Source organism: Aquarana catesbeiana, linkage group LG07 (genome assembly GCF_042186555.1).
Source record: "Aquarana catesbeiana isolate 2022-GZ linkage group LG07, ASM4218655v1, whole genome shotgun sequence".
Taxonomy (NCBI): domain Eukaryota; kingdom Metazoa; phylum Chordata; class Amphibia; order Anura; family Ranidae; genus Aquarana; species Aquarana catesbeiana.
In genome coordinates this window covers 38,650,728-38,667,911 of record NC_133330.1, presented here as the reverse complement: position 1 = coordinate 38,667,911, position 17,184 = coordinate 38,650,728, and the positions used below count along the sequence as shown (strand labels likewise).

Here is a 17,184-nt window from a genome sequence, read left to right as displayed (position 1 = left end):
CTTCTTCCCCCTTCTTCTTCCTTCTACCTTCTTCTCTCTTTTCACTTATTTCTTCTTCTCCCCTTTTTTAACCTTCTTCTTCTTCTCACTTTTTATTTCTTCTTCTCCCTTTTTCTTTCTTCTTCTTACTTTTTATTTCTTCTTCTCCCTTCTCTCTTCTTCACCCTTCTTCTCTCATCTTATCTCTTCTTCTCCCCCTTTCTCCCTTCTTCTCCCTTCCCCTTCATTCTCTCTTCTTCAGCCGTCTTCTCTCTTCTTCACCCTTCTTCTATCTTCATCTCCCTTCTTCCCCCTTCTTCTCCCTTCTACCTTCCTCTCTCTTTTCATTTATTTCTTCTTCTCCCTTTTTTAACCTTCTTCTGACTTTTTTTTCTTTCTTTTTATTTCTTCTCTCTTCTTCACCCTTCTCCCCCTTCCTCTCTCTTCTTCTCCTTTCTTCTTTTTCTTCTTCTTCCTCCCCCTGACCATAATGTTTCCATTATTGTTTTTTCTAAGATGGCACAACGAGCCTTGGCACATGGTAGTGGTACATCACTCACTGCCCCTTGCCAGTAATGGGCATAAGATGGCTGTTGCTTTAATGACATAGCAGAGCTTTGGCAACTGTGGTTCGCCAGTTTGTCCAATGAGGCTTGTGACTCTAGCTCCCAGCACCTTCACTGTGACTGTGGATGTTCAGATGTACAGATGTATCAGACTGGTCAAAGTAAATATACAGCGCGCATATACCTATAAAACAGTCACACCTTGCACTATTAGATATACTGGTACTTAAAGCATTTGTCAAGTTTTATGAACTGAGAATGATATAAAGCACTGATCTTGCAGCATCTCTCAACTATTATAAGGATGATCAATAAACTGTACAGAGCTGGCAGATTTTGTTTTTGTCTGCCCGCACTAAATGCTTTCTCCCCTGCAGAGCTGCAGCTCTGGATGCAGGGATGCCAGGGATGCATAATGTGGGGTAGTGGAGAGTGCAGAATGTGAGGTAGTGGCGGACGCAAGGGTTTCAGAATGTTAGATAGTGGGGTATGTAGGGAGTTCAAAATGTGGGGTAGTGATGGATGCTGAGGGTGCAGAATATAGTGTAGGGGGTAGGTAAGCAGGGGATGCAGAATGTGGGGTAGTGGTAGATGCAGGGGGTTCAGAATGTGGGATAGTGGTAGATGCAGGGGGTTCAGAATGTGGGGTAGTTGTAGGTGCAGGGGGTGCAGAATGTGAGGTAGTAGAGTGTCCAGGGAGTTCAGAATGTGAGGATGTGGTGGATGCAGGGGGAGTCGAATGTGGGGTAGTAGGGGACGCGGTGGGTGCAAAATATGGGGTAGTGCTGTGTGCAGGGGTTCAGAATGTGGAGTAGTGGGGGGTGCAGGGGGAGCAGAATGTGGGGGATGCAGGGGGAGCAGAATGTGGAGTAGTGGGGGGTGCAGGGGGAGCAGAATGTGGAATAGTGGGGGATGCAGGGGGAGCAGAATGTGGAGTAGTGGGGGGTACAGGGGGAGCAGAATGTGGAATAGTGGGGGATGCAGGGGGAGCAGAATGTGGAGTAGTGGGGGATGCAAGGGGAGCAGAATGTGGAGTAGTGGGGGATGCAGGGGGAGCAGAATGTGGAGTAGTGGGGGATGCAGGGGGAGCAGAATGTGGAGTAGGGGGTGATGCAGGGGGAGTAGAATGTGGAGTAGGGGGGGATGCAGGGGGAGCAGAATGTGGAGTAGGGGGGATGCAGGGGGAGCAGAATGTGGAGTAGTGGGGGATGCAGGGGGAGCAGAATGTGGAGTAGGGGGGGATGCAGGGGGAGCAGAATGTGGAGTAGTGGGGGATGCAGTGAGAGCAGAATGTGGAGTAGTGGGGGATGCAGGGAGAGCAGAATGTGGAGTAGTGGGGGATGCAGGGAGAGCAGAATGTGGAGTAGTGGGGGATGCAGGGGGAGCAGAATGTGGAGTAGTGGGGGATGCAGGGGGAGTAGAATGTGGAGTAGTGAGGGATGCAGGGGAGCAGAATGTGGAGTAGTGAGGGATGCAGGGGGAGCAGAATGTGGAGTAGTGGGGGATGCAGGGGGAGTAGAATGTGGAGTAGTGAGGGATGCAGGGGAGCAGAATGTGGAGTAGTGAGGGATGCAGGGGTGCAGAATGTGGGGTAGTGGGGTGTGCATCAGAATGTGGGGTAGTGGGGACGCGGGGGGTGCAGAATGTAGGGTGGTGGGAGATGCAGGGGGAGCAAAATGTCAGGTAATGAGGGATGCAGGGGGCGCAGAATGTGGCATAGTAAGGGATGCAGGGGCTTCAGAATGAGGGGGAATGGAGGGATGCAGCGAGTCCGAAATGTGTAATAGTGGGGATCACTCTTCAGAGAGCATTTGAAAGGCAGTGGGAAGGCTTTGTATCGCCTCCTAACCCCTTGCTTTAACCCCTAAATCACTGCACTAAGCACTGCAACCACTTGCATTGCACACAGTTGCTGGACGTTTGCAGAGCAGCCCCATTCAATTGAATAAGTTGCGTTCAGCGGGCGCTATGCCCATCAAAAGCAACAGGGGGTATAATTCCTTCCAATATGCATCGCAGCCACAGCATGTTTATCTCCCTTACTGTTACCCTTTGCAGCCAAAGGGGTTGAGGGGTAAAAGTGCTGCTCAACCGAGGTGTTTTACAATGCTGTGATCTCACGTGTGAACAAGCCCTTAGGGAAGAGGAAAGTGGAGGGATGCTCTGTAGTCATGTCATAGGGTAACATTGCTCCATAGATACGGTACGATGACTGAGTGTTGTCACCCTAGGACAGGAAGCGTGCTACTGGTAGGATCTAGGTAGGTGACTATAAATGAAATAAAAAGGACTGGCTTTAATATATTACATTTTGTTCTTGGGTTTGTATGCATTTTATACACTGAATGAGCAAAGCGCAGGTTTACTTTAAGGCAACAGAATATTCGGAATAATGTTAACGATTTCAAACACGGTGGCGAGGAGCCAACCAGGTCAGCATTGTTTAATCAGAATGGTAGGCGGGGGGATTAGCATTCGGACTCTGGAGGCTTTATTTTTCTATACGAAAATGGATGCACACTTTAAAACTACCTCCATATTCCCCTTTCAAGGTTCTATTCTTGTAAGCTGACAAGGAGCTTAGATGTAAAAGGCCTTCGTCAAAGCCAGGTTTGAACACCACGGATATTTTATTGTACGTATCACTTTGAAAGCCTTTATGAGCACTCAAGTTATTTTGTGTTTTTATTCTGCGCTCTGATGTCTCGCTTACAATGCCTTCCGTAGAACAAGGAATGACTTGCTCCCAGCAATATCTCCTCTGTAGCTTTCCGACAGCAATTTTCCTCCATTTAGAACACTGCGTTCATATCCTTTCTGGATCCATTCGCGGCGGCAGGGCGGCTTTCTTCTTGGCTCATTATGCTACTGTTTTAAATAAAACCTTAGAGATAATACTCTTTTAGTTCTTCCTGTGAAGTGACAAAACCATAATTAGCTCATTCAGGTGGAGTTTTGCATTGTGTTGGAACATGTGTTCTTCACTTTTCTTGGAGCTGTATATAGTGAAAAGCAGGTGTTGCATTCTGGGAGATGGAATGGCGGGGTGCCTTGACATCGGTGAGGCTCTTTAGACGTACGCTCCAATCAAGCAGAAAAAAATTATACTGGGAAAAATTTGTTAAAAATATAACATGAAAGCTCTGAGAAAAGTAACAGTCCAGGAAAAGTAAAGGTTCTGGAAAAGTATGGGTCTGGAAAAAAGTATTGGTCAGAGAAAAGTAAAAGTTCGGGAAAAGTATTGGTCCAGGAAAAGTCCAGAAAAAGTATTAGTCCAGGAGAAGTAAACGTTCTGGAAAAGTATTAGTCCAAGAAAAGTAAACGTTCGGGAAAAGTATTAGTCTGGGAGAAGTAAAAGTCCAGGAAGAGTATTATATTAGTTCAGGAAAAGTAAAAGTTTGTGATAAGTGTTAGTCTAGAAAAAGTAAAAGTCCAGAAAAAAGTAAAAGTTTGGGAAAAGTATTATTCTAGGAAAAGTAGGGTGTATTTAGGGTGTAACATGAAACATGGTCGCAGTCCCCTACCCTCACCCTCAAACTACCCACATTCTCCAGGTTCATACAAGAAGGTCTATACCTCCATACAGGGCTAAGGTGGGATGTTAAAAATATAACATGAAAGCTCTAAGAAAAGTAACAGTCCAGGAAAAGTAAAGGTTCTGGAAAAGTATTGGTCTGGAAAAAAGTAAAAGTTCGGGGGAAATTATTGGTCTAGGAAAGGTCCAGAAAAAGTATTAGTCCAGGAAAATTATTACTCCGGGAGAAGTAAACGTTCTGGAAAAACATTAGTCCAGGAAAAGTAAAAGTTCAGGAAAAGTTTTAGTCTGGGAAAAGTAAAAGTCCAGGAAGAGTATTAGTTCAGGAAAAGTAAAAGTTTGTTATAAGTGTTAGTCTAGAAAACCTAAAAGTCCAGAAAAAAGTACTAAAGTTTTGGAAAAAGTATTATTCCAGGAAAAGTAGGGTGTATTTAGGGTGTAACATGAAACATGGTCGCAGTCCCCTACCCTCAAACTACCCACATTCTCCAGGTCCATACAAGAAGGTCCATACCTCCATACAGGGCTGAGGTGGGATGTAAGCAATGCAATGCAAGCCTGTGCATTAAATAGTTTTCTATGTGTCATATTCCCACCAGAATGTGTGTTTCTCTGCGTTCCATAGTGGTGTGATTTTATGCAACACATTATCATACCGCAATGCACTGAAATGTGTGTAAGCCCTCACTCACACTGAATGCGGCTTTGAAATGGCATGATGCGAAAGCCGCATGTCAGTGCGACTTCAGGTGCGACTTGGCTGACATCTAAGTGTCGCACCTGAAATTGGCAAAAGTAGTGCAGGAACTACTTTTTCAAATAGGTGCGGCACTGCAAACTCAATTTGAACAGTTCCATTGCCAACCATAGGCTGCGACTTGTCCATGCGGTTTGGACCTGTCAAATCGCATGACAAGTCGCATCAGTGTGAACGGGGGCTAAATGCATCAAAACACCCCGCAATGCACCTCTCACTAACAACAATTGGTCAGAGGAAACATGCCTTTGAAAAAATATATATATGCAGAAAACGCAGATAAAAACGCACAGAAATGGACATAAGTGCGCGTAAAACACACAAAAATAGGCAAAATGCAATGCATTACAGGCATGTTTTTTATGTGAGTGGGTCCTTAGGGTACACTTTACACCAATTGACTAAGCTTACTTTAATAAATAAAAATATTGAAAAAATAAATGTATTATAATAAAATATTTAAATAAAACAAATTATTGAATGTGATTAAAATATTTTAATATTTTTCTGCTGATGGAAGTTTGAATTACATGATATGATGCCCCCCCCCCGCCCCCCGCCCTTTTATTGAGTTTCAGTGTCACGGACGGTCTTTGGAGTTCATGTAATGTGACAGCCGACTGTCTGAAAGTCTTTGCTGGTTCAGCAGTGGTGCCCTCCTGGGAGGGTTAGGGTTCCTCTGTGCGGTGGCATTGTTAATTCTACAACTATTTCCCTGGAGTATCTACATTATACCATCAGACTAACCAGCAGCCCCGTACACCGATCTGTCTCCTCTCTGTGTGTTATCAGTCTTGTTAGATTGTATCTTATGGGAAGGTATTTGAGTCTTTATTAAAGAAAACCTCCGCTGAGTATTATATACATCTAAACCAGGGGTAGGCAACCTCGGCCCTCCAGCTGTTTTGAAACTACAAGTCCCAAGACACTGACAATCACAGGCATGACCCCTAGAGACAGAGGCATGATGGGATTTGTAGTTTCACCACAGCTGGAGGGCCGAGGTTGCCTACCCCTGATGTAAACTAATCCCGTGACCCCATATGCAGTTTCATGTTAAAAAAAAAACAAAAAAAACCCTTTTAATGAAAATCTGAAAATCCCATACATTTGTTGGGAAAGCAAACTTTCAGTATTATTTAGCTAAAGGCATTTCAGACACATCAGTGTAGTGTCCACCCGTCTTACCGTTATTTTAGAAAGCAGCCACAGCATGAGTAGAAAAGCCTGCCCCCTGCCAGCATGCTGCAAAAAAAGGTCTCTTGCTTTGTTGGTGGAAGCAGTGGTCTCTCTGCAGAGATCCGACACATCTTTTACTGAGTCAGAACTACAGCTTTGCAGTCAGGAGGTAGCATGAACAAAGAGGCTGCAATATCATATTCTTTAGAAAGCAGCCGCAGCATAAGTAGAAAAGCCTGTTCCCTGCCAGCATGCTGCAAAAAAGGACTATTGCTTTGTTGGTTGAAGCAGGGGTGTCTCTGCAGAGATCCGACACATCCTCGACTGAGTCAGAAATACAGCTCTACAGTCAGGAGGTAGCATGAACAAAAGGAGTGCAAAGTCATTTCCTTTGGAAAGCAGCCAAAGCCTGAGTAGAAAAGCCTGTTCCCCGCCAGCATGCTGCAGAGACAATTCCTTGCTCTCTGTGTGGAAGCAGTGGTCTGTCTGCAGAGATCCGACATGCCACTTGCTGAGTTAAAGCTAAAGTTCTCCAATCAGCAAAGCTCATGTTATCTCCTAACTGCAACCTATTGGTCTGACTCAGCTGGGGATGTGTCAGAACTCTGCAGAAAGACCACTGCTTCTACACTAAATGCAAGGGGACCATCTGTGCAGCATGCTGAGAAAATGACTGTACACCTTTTTTTTTTGTTCATGCTACACCCTGACTACAGAGCTATAGTTCTGACTCAGGAGGGGATGTGCCGGATCTCTGCAGAGAGATTGCTGCTTCAACACAGAGTGCAAGGGTCCTTCTATGCAGCATGCTCGCTAAAGAAAATGACTTTTTTCCCTTTGTGTTTTAAAGTTCCTGGAATGTATTTAGTTGATGTAATCTGAAAGTTCAGTTGGGCTTGGGACACAGTTTCATTAAAAAAATGTAAAAATAATAAAAAGTGAACAGCGATGGCTGGAAAGATGGGAAGTGCTGGGAAATTTCTCAAATGGAGACAGATTTTTTATTTTATTTTATAGTAGAATGGAAAAGGGTTAGTATTTTTTTTTTTTTACTATTTGTGCCTTCATATCCAGAGACATCTGCTCCCTACATTCTTTGTAGGAGTGTCACGGGGACAGGAAATGAGGGAGAATCCCCCTCATAAGTTAACAAACATAAGCTGAGACTAGACAGAAATGTTAACTCTTCGACACCCTGTCCAAAATAAAATGTGTGCCTCATTGTCCTAGCAAAGTATTCCTTAATGTCATTTCTTACTCTTGCTTACTTAGTAACTGACTTCCCTTTTATTTTACCCTGATTTATAAATGCCCCCTCTAGTGGTCATTTGTAGAGCCTGCATATGTAATGTGCATACGGTTGCCCCTTGTCATAGCTCCCAACTGCCCCTGATTTCAAGGGACTGTCCCTGATTTGGAACAATGTCCCTCTGTCCCTCATTCCTCCTCATTTGTCCCTCATTTTGGTCTATATAGTTGTATATAAAAATGCACTTTTTACCTATCAAAAAGTGTTTTCCAGCGCTAAACCTTTTATCTGATTTCTAAATTGCTGCATTTGTAAATTCCAAAAGCTAATATAAAGGAATAGAAGTGGTATAAAAAGCACTTGTGGGTGTAACCAATCTTGTTTTTTGTACAATTCCCCAAAGGGGTGTGGCAAGGGGTGTGTCCTATGCCTGCATACTTTTGCTGATAGGTGTCCCTCATTCCCATCTCAAAAAACCTGGGAGGTATGTCTTGTTCATGAACACATGGCTACAACTACATTACGAGCATAATCCGTTCCAGGAGTATGCTCGTAATGCAAAGTACTCGCATATCAAAGCGAGTTTCCCCATTGAAGTCAATGGAAACGAAAATAATTCGTTCCGCATTGACTTCAATGGCATGCCATACCGCATGCGGCCAGAGGACGGGGGGGCACCAGAGAGCCTCAGAAACAGCCGGAAAGGCCCGAGGACAGCTCGGCTGACCTCGGCAAACCTGGGAAAGGCTTGGGAACGTTGTATTTCCAAGTTTTTCCGAGCATTTCCGGACAGCTACGATTGGCACCATTCGGGACCGCCTCGGCTCTGGCGCCCCCCACTGCACACCACTTTGGCCTGAATCCTGCTCGTTTTGCGAGACAACACTCGCAAACTGAGTTAGGATTTTTAGAAATACAGTGCTCTTATTGCGAAGCGCTCGTTAACCGCGTTACTCGCAATCCGAGGTTCCACTGTATACAGATTTTGTAATTAAAACATTGAGGCTCAGTTTACACTGCCGCGACCTGAAAGTTGCGCGACTTACGGTGCGACTTTACCAGGCGACTTCCTGGGCGATTTACTAAGTATGACTTGCGACTTTCAGGGAATGCCTGGGTAATCTTCCTGTAATGTCGGATCCAAATCACATCAACATAGATAAAGATAAGATTTGGAAGCGTCTTCCATTAAAGTCTATGGGCACAAGTCAGAAAGAAGTCACCTTGAAGTAGTACAGGAACCTTTTCTAAAGTTGCAGTGACTTCAGTATCGCTGATTAAGACAGCTCTCATTGACTAACATGGGATTTTACATGTCATGCGACTTGGGGTCTCACAAGTCGGATCCCATGTCACGGCAGTGTGAACCGAGCCTAACAGTCATCAGTAGTACTATTTACATTAAAGTGATTGTAAATGCTTGTTTAAAAAAAATAAACATGTTATACTTAACTCCTCTATGTAATGGTTTTGCACAGAGCAGCCCAGATCCTCCTCTTCTCGGGTCCTTCTTCGCTGCTCCTGGCCCCTCCCTCCTGCTGAGTGCCCCCACAGTCATCAGCTGGCTATGGGGGCACCCGAGCCGAGTCATAGCTCCATGTGTCCATTCAGACACGGAGGCCCGCCCTGGCCCCGCCCCCTCTCTCCCCTGATTGGCTGACTGGCTTTGATTTACAGCCACGGGCGCCAATGGCGCCGCTGCTGTGTCTTAGCCAATCAGGAGGAGTGTCTCTGATGGCTTACACATTCGTGGACATCGCTGGAGAGAGATGGGGCTCAGGTAAGTATTAGGGGGTGCTGGGGAGGCTGCTACACACAGAAGGTATATTTTTATCTTAATGCATAGAATGCATTAAGATAAAAAAGGCTTCTGTCTTTACAACTCCTTTAAGGTTTAGTTCACACTAGATGCGGTGCGAATTTACAGCGAATTCGCTGCAAATCCGCACAGCATCAAAATCGCAAAACCATACATGCGAACCGATTGCGGAGTGTATGTTAAGTTAACAACACCCCAAAATCGGTTTGCAAAACGCAGCGCTATTTGCAGAATCAGAACGCATGGGTGTGAAAGCCCATGCGATCCGATTCTGGTGCAGACAAAAAAGGGTCCTGCACGAGTTTGGTGTGAATGCGGTGCAATTTGAGCCATACAAATCCATGTCTCAAATCGCACCCCAGAGGCACCTCATGTAATTTGCACAGGAATGCGCTGCAATTCCTGAGCGAACTACATGCGGTGTCCCTCATCTCAGCAGTGTGAACCCGGCCTAAAACTGAACTTCAGGTAAACAGCTAAGTACACAAATGAAATACATATAAGGGAGCTGTTTTTCCTGCCAAAGGATTTGTATTTCTGTCAATCCTTTCCTGAGTTTTACACTGCTCTGGCACATCACAAAGCAGGCCAGGAGACCTTATTTTCTCTGCTGCAGTTAAGTAACACGTACAGGTCTTCTCTCCCACAACCTGTGACTGGACAGTGCAAGGAGAAGCAGCAGACTGATGAGCTTGTCTCACTGTCATTCTGCTCTCTTCCCCCTTATAAGCTTGTCCCTTGTTACGCATGAGCTGTGCAGCCAAACTGATCGTCTCCTTGTGCTGCTTCTCCCTCTCCCAGTCTGAGCTCTGTAGTACAGGGGCTGCAAGAGGCTGATAACAGGTTAAATCCAGGTACTTGCATTAAAGATACATTTATTCATCTATTAATACTCACAGAGCTGCACTGATTTGTCCTTTTTATATGCCTGAAGTTCATCTTTAAAGGAAATATTGTCTAAACCCAGTCTTCCTTGAATCTTGGTGTGCTCTGTGTATTTCTTCCAGAACTGTGCAGTAATCCAGTGTGAGACTTTGGCTTCCTGTAATGCAGACCAGTCACTGCTTCTCTCTCACCTTGTGCAGGGTGACTGGTCTTGTCTCCGCCCCCTCCTGTAGGTTTCTGCAGTGGGTGGAGCCTTCTGGGCCCCTCCCACAGCTCTGCTCTCTGCACAGGCTATGCACAGCACAGTGATGATGTCACTGCTACTTCTACATGGAAATAACAGGCTTTGCAAAAGCACACAAAGTAGATTTGTATCCTTTGTGACTATTGAGGAATGTATTTACATAAAAGTTTTTTTGTGCCTGAAGCTCAGTTTTAAACAAATGAATATCTAAAAAACAGATCAGCGGTAAGAGGTCAGCGGTAAGAGGTTAGCGGTAAGAGGTCAGCGGTATGAGATCAGCAGTAAGAAGTCAGCGGTAGGAGGTCAGCGGTAAGAGGTCAGCGGTATGAGATCAGCGGTAAGAGGTCAGCGGTATGAGATCAGTGGTAAGAGGTCAGCGGTATGAGATCAGCGGTAAGAGGTCAGTGGTATGAGATCAGTGGTAAGAGGTCAGCGGTATGAGATCAGCGGTAAGAGGTCAGCGGTATGAAATCAGCGGTAAGAGGTCAGCGTTAAGAGATTAGTGGTAGGAGGTCAGCAGTAAGAGGTCAGCGGTAAGAGGTTAGCGGTAAGAGGTCAGCGGTATGAGGTCAGCAGTAGGAGGTCAGCGGTATGAGATCAGCGGTAAGAGGTCAGCGGTATGAGATCAGCGGTAAGAGGTCAGCGTTAAGAGATTAGTGGTAGGAGCTTAGCGGTAGGAGGTCAGCGGTAAGAGGTCAGCGCTAAGAGGTCAGTGGTAAGAGGTTAGCAGTAAGAGGTTAGCGGTATGAGATCAGCAGTGAGAGGTCAGCAGTAGGAGGTCAGCGGTAAGAGGTCAGCGGTATGACATCAGCGGTAAGAGGTCAGCGGTATGAGATCAGTGGTAAGAGGTCAGCGTTAAGAGATTAGCGGTAGGAGGTTAGCGATAGGAGGTCAGCGGTAAGAGGTCAGCGCTAAGAGGTCAGCGCTAAGAGGTCAGTGGTAAGAGGTTAGCAGTAAGAGGTTAGCAGTATGAGATCAGCAGTGAGAGGTCAGCAGTAGGAGGTCAGCGGTAAGAGGTCAGCGGTATGACATCAGCGGTAAGAGGTCAGTGGTATGAGATCAGCGGTAAGAGGTCAGCGTTAAGAGATTAGCGGTAGGAGGTCAGCGGTATGAGATCAGCAGTGAGAGGTCAGCAGTAGGAGGTCAGCGGTATGACATCAGCAGTAAGAGATCAGCGGTATGAGATCAGCGGTAAGAGGTCAGCGTTAAGAGATTAGTGGTAGGAGCTTAGCGGTAGGAGGTCAGCGGTAAGAGGTCAGCGCTAAGAGGTCAGCGCTAAGAGGTTAGCAGTAAGAGGTTAGCGGTACGAGATCAGCAGTGAGAGGTCAGCAGTAGGAGGTCAGCGGTAAGAGGTCAGCGGTATGACATCAGCGGTAAGAGGTCAGCGGTATGAGATCAGCGGTAAGAGGTCAGCGTTAAGAGATTAGCGGTAGGAGGTTAGCGATAGGAGGTCAGCGGTAAGAGGTCAGCGATAGGAGGTCAGCAGTAAGATGTTAGCGGTAAGAGGTTAGCGGTAAGAGGTCAGCGGTATGAGATCAGCAGTAAGAGGTCAGCGGTAAGAGGTCAGCGGTATGAGATCAGCGGTAAGAGGTCAGCAGTACGAATTCAGCGGTAAGAGATTAGCGGTAAGAGGTCAGTGGTATGAGATCAGCAGTAAGAGGTCAGCAGTAGGAGGTCAGCGGTAGGAGGTCAGCGGTAGGAGGTCAGCGGTATGAGATCAGCGGTATGAGATCAGCGGTAAGAGGTCAGCGTTAAGAGATTAGTGGTAGGTGGTTAGCGGTAGGAGGTCAGCGGTAAGAGGTCAGCGGTAAGAGGTCAGCGGTATGAGATTAGCGGTAGGAGGTTAGCGGTAGGAGGTCAGAGGTAAGAGGTCAGTGGTAGGAGGCTAGCAGTAGGAGGTCAGCAGTAAGAGGTTAGCGGTAGGAGGTTAGCGGTAAGAGGTCAGCGGTATGAGATCAGCAGTAAGAGGTCAGCGTTAAGAGATTAGTGGTAGGAGGTCAGCGGTAAGAGGTTAGCGGTAGGAGGTCATCGGTAGGAGGTCAGTGGTAAGAGAACAGCAGTAAGAGGTCAGCGGTAGGAGGTTAGCGGTAAGAGATCAGCGGTAAGAGGTCAGCGGTAAGGTGGTATCAGAGCCGCTATCACCAGATTTGTTTCCCATTCCGCTATCTCTCTCCTGTTAAGGACTGGGCTGGGCTGGGCTCCTGCGAGCTCTTTACACCTCGTCCACTCAGCTTCTCTGGTCACATTCCAGCTCCCGGGGAAACGGAGGCTTTCAATGGAGAGGCCTTCATGCTTGGTTGCTTTCCAGCCTCCAGAACCTTTGACATCCACACAAGAGAGAGGATTACATCTTAACAGCGGCCTATTCAACGGCCAGGGAAAGGGAACAATGCCCCGTCCCTGAGTTTCCAGCCACCTTAAAGTAAAAGAGCTCCGGAATCTTACGCCATCCTAGCTGGTCCTGTTCAAGGACTGAAGTAAACCTGTGAACACAATTCCTGAAAATTTACCAAATGTATTTGTTACATGCAGCTAGTATAAAGTATTGGGACGCCTGCCTTTACATGCACATAAACTTTAATGGCATCCCAATCTTAGTCCGTAGGGTTGAATATTGAGTTGGCCCACCCTTTGTAGCTATAACAGCTTCAACTCTTCTGGGAAGGCTGTCCACAAGGTTTAGGAGTGTGTCTATGGGAATGTTTGACCATTCTTCCAGAAGCGCATTTGGAAGGTCAGGCACTGATTATGGATGAGAAGGCCCGGCTCCCAGTCTCCGGTCTAATTCATCCCAAAGCTGTGCTATCGGGTTGAGGTCATGTTCGTGTAGAGGCAGGCGTCCCAATACTTTTGACAATATAGTGTACATAGTTAAATTGATCCAGCTTGCACCATTGTGAGTATTTAAAAATTGTCATACCGAAACTTCAGCTGTAATGCAACGCACAATAATGCATGTGTGTTAATAGAACACACATGCCGCCCAGGGTCTGAACGGACCTCTAAGGTGGAGGATCAACCTGACTGCTGGGAATCTCGAACTTTGAGAACTAGGTCAGTGACAGCACTACTTCCTGCAATCCAGCTTTCCTCGCATTGAGAAGATTAAGCTTCTCCAGCAATTGTAATCTCTTGCTGCAGATCGATGGAACTACTTGATGGCAATCACCTCATTGGCAGAGCTTTAATCACAGAGGGCTGTAAACGAAGTGCCTGCCAACGAGTGGTTAAACCTCTGGGAAGAAGGAGATCACAGTCGCCTGTGTGCTGGAATTATGAGTCGTCTAGTAGCTCAGATTAGAGGGAATTTCTGTAAATGAGGAACAGCAACTCTTGTAGCCCCTCAACCACTTTCTGGGCCCACTTGCAGTAACACGCCATGGTAATGCATGTGACACGTTACTGCACCATTCAGGGCTGCTGTTAGAAACAAGGGGGCCCTATACAGACAACCCGACAGGGGGGCCCATACCGACAACCTGACATGGGCCCCATACAGCCAATGATTTAGTTATGAAGGAACACAGTGAGTGATTGGTACCGATCACTCATTGTGTTCATTCAGGAAAGAAAAGGGCTGGTAAATATGGCATGTTTACTGGACCCTTCCCCCACTCTCACTCTTGAAGGATCCTATTGTGTGCTTCCAGATGGTGGCAGGAAGGAGAGGAAGGAGGCCAGCAGCACTGCGGGGTAGGGGGGCACACAGGGGGCCTGGGCAGGAGGGGGGGACGTATGATGCACAGGGAGGGGGATCATGGGGGGGGGCAATTACTGGAACCAATGCCCTGTATGGCTCTCTCTGCAGCAGCTGAAAGCCAACAGGAGGGAGAGGAGAAGAAGTCTGCTTTCAGCAGCTGCAGAGAGAGCCATACAGGGGACTGGTTCCAGTAAGTGTCCCCCTACCGTACACCAATCACCCTCCCTACCTGGGCCCCCCTGCTTGTCCCTTCTATTTCTGTACGTGGATGATGGCACTGTAATTATTTTAATTAAAAAACAAACAAACATCTAACTACCTTTTTTCCTACTCAATATACAGCTGTCACATGACTCAGCTATTTCCCAGCCTGCCTGCAGGGAAACATAAGCAGGAGGAGCTTCTAGCCTTCTGCTGCTGGTCACATGTTTAAAAAAAAAAAAACAGTAAAAATAAATAGTTAATATCAATAAACTGTTATAGATTGTTATACAAATATATATTTGGACTCAAATCTTTATAATTTTTTGGCAATAACATGGTGTGGGCGGATTTATGCCAGTCACAGGCTGTGTCTTAGAATAAGAGGAAGGTGAAGCCTCCATTAATCTACATGTAATTTGTAGCTGGTTAGTGGGCATGGAGGAGGAGGGAGGGAGGGAGTGGGCTGTCATTATTGCCGCCGCCCACCGTCAAATGACGGCGGGACGGTGCGGCTCTCGTTCTAGGACATGGCGTGTCCCCCATCTCTGTAAAGAGCCGCGTCCACGGCTCTTTAACCATGTGATCGGCTGTGTCCAATCACAGCTGGTCACATGTAAACACAGAGATGCTGGTAATCGGCGCTCCTCGCCTCACACTGATAGAGTGTGTGGCGAGGAGAGCCGATCAGCAGCATCTCCTCACAGGGAACAAAAAAACATGTAATCAGTGCCCTGATTACAATATAGCTCCACCATGTCGCCAATCAGCGCCAGCAATTAGTGCCTGCCATTGTCCACCAGTGCCAGCAATCAGTGCCCACCAGTGCCCACAAGTGCCACCAATCAGTGCCCATTAGTGATGCCAGCCAGTGCTGGCTATCAGTGCTGCCTATTAATGCTGCCCATCAACCCCCATCACTGCTGTCCATCAGTGCCCATCAGTGTCGCCCATCAGTGCCACCCATCAATGCACATCAGTGCCGCCTATCAGTGCCACCTATCAGTGCCCATAAGTGCGGCATGTCCGTGCCTCCTCATCAGTGCCACTTAATCAGTACCCATAAGTGCCGCCTCATCAGTGCCCATAAATGCCACCTCATCAATGCCCACCAGTTCAGCCAATCAGTGCCCATCAGTGCCACCTCATCAGCGCACATCAGTGAAGGAGAAAAATTACTTATTTACAAAATTTACTGACAGAAACTTTTTTTTCAAGTTTTTGGTCTTTTTTTTTTTTCTTAGTAAAAAATAAAAAACCCAGCAGTGATTACATACCTCCAAAAGAAAGTTCTATTTGTGTGAAGAAAATGATAACAATTTCATATGGGTACAGTGTAGCACGACCGCGCAATTGTCATTCAAAGCGCGATAGCTGAAAATCGGCCCGGGCAGGAAGGGGGTGTAGTTGCCCGGTAGGCGAGTGGTTAATGATGGATTAATGAATACAGAGCTGCATTTATTTGTGTCTTTTATATCTGCCTGGAGTTCAGCTTTGGAGCGTCCTTCTAAGTCCTGATGGTTGGCGCCAGCGCTCGGGGTCTGGCAGGGAAAGGGTGGGGGATTTTGTAGGCCGGAGTCCCAGCGCTGGCAGATCTTTTCAAAGAGATTTTGTTCACAGCGGCTTGTAATCTTATGTTTAAACATCAGACAGCTATTCCCTAATGAGACATCTTAACAAGCCGAGAGATGAGAGGCATTACCGTCTCTCCCAGCTAAAGTGCCTGCAGTCTCAATATTTATGGGTGGCTGTTATTCCAGCGAACGCTTTACGTTTTATGTGGAAGGTGCCCTCTGTTAGTGATTACAGCCAGGAAAATGACAGCGCCGTGTTTTTTTGGCGCCCTTGCTGCTGCGTTTCTCTGGGATTGGCAGGAACGCTTTGGGATGTTTGGAAAAGTAAAGAGCCACCCGCCCGTTAAAGGACAAGACCACCTAACATTGGCATGTCAGTCATAGGTGGAGTCTGGGTGTCTTTTTATTGCATTCTGCATAACACAAGTGCAGTCATTGCCAGGCTACTCCTGAAAATGCTAGTTGCCTGGCCTTCTGTCACTGCCTGCAGCACTTTCTTAATCCGCGACCTGGACCTGAAGTATTAGACATGTGCAATTCGTTTAGTTCCAAATGCGTTTTTGACAAAATCGTTAATTCGGAAATATCCAAATGAAAGAAAACCCGTTTAACAAATTTCTCAGAATATTCGGAAATTCGAATTATCGAAAATTCAAAAACGAAAATTCGGAAATTAGAAAATTCGGAAATTCAAAAATTCGGAAATTCGAAAATCCGAAAGTAAGAACGAAAATCCGAAAATTCTAAAGAACGAAAATCCGAAAATAAGAACGAAAATTCGAAAACCCCAAAATTTCAAAATTTCTGAAATAATAACTAAGGCCCCTTTCACACTGGGGCGGTAGGGGGTGTCGGCGGTAAAACAGCGCTATTTTTAGCGCTGTTTTACCGCGGTATTCGGCCGCTAGCGGTGCGGTTTTAACCCCCCGCTGGCGGCCAAAAAAGGGTTAAAACCCCTCGTATAGCGCGGCTATAGCCGCGGTATTACCGCGGTATAGCCGCGCTGTCCCATTGATTTCAATGGGCAGGAGCGGTTTAGGAGCGGTGAATACTCCGCTCCTTCACCGCTCCAAAGATGCGGCTTGCGGGAGATTTTTTCTTCTCCTGCCAGCGCACCGCTTCAGTGTGAAAGCCCTCGGGCTTTCACACTGAACAAACAGCGGAGGCAGTTTAGGGGCGGTTTGCAGGCGCTATTTTTAGCGCAATAACGCCTGCAAACCGCTCCAGTGTGAAAGGGGTCTAACTAATAATTACTTAACTATTACTAAACTATTAAATTATAGGTATTGGAATTTCCTTTCAAATTTGGCTGTTAGTGAACGTAACGAATAAGAATTCATCTGAAGTTACAAATTATCCGAAATAACGAATGCCGCATCTAAATGAATGGAACATAACAAAGTACTTTTTATTATTATTATTATTTATTATTAATTCGTTCCGTTCCATTTGTTTATTTATCTAATTTTTTCCGTTCCATTTGTTTAGATGCGACA

The 17,184-nt window shown here is 46.3% G+C and overlaps 1 protein-coding gene across 2 annotated transcripts in view; it reads left to right on the top strand.

The window, feature by feature from the left end:
* The window catches only part of PLXNB1 (plexin B1), a 328,789-nt gene that overhangs the window by 130,168 nt on the left and 181,437 nt on the right, over positions 1-17,184 (top strand). The gene's annotated exons all lie outside the window — the stretch shown is intronic.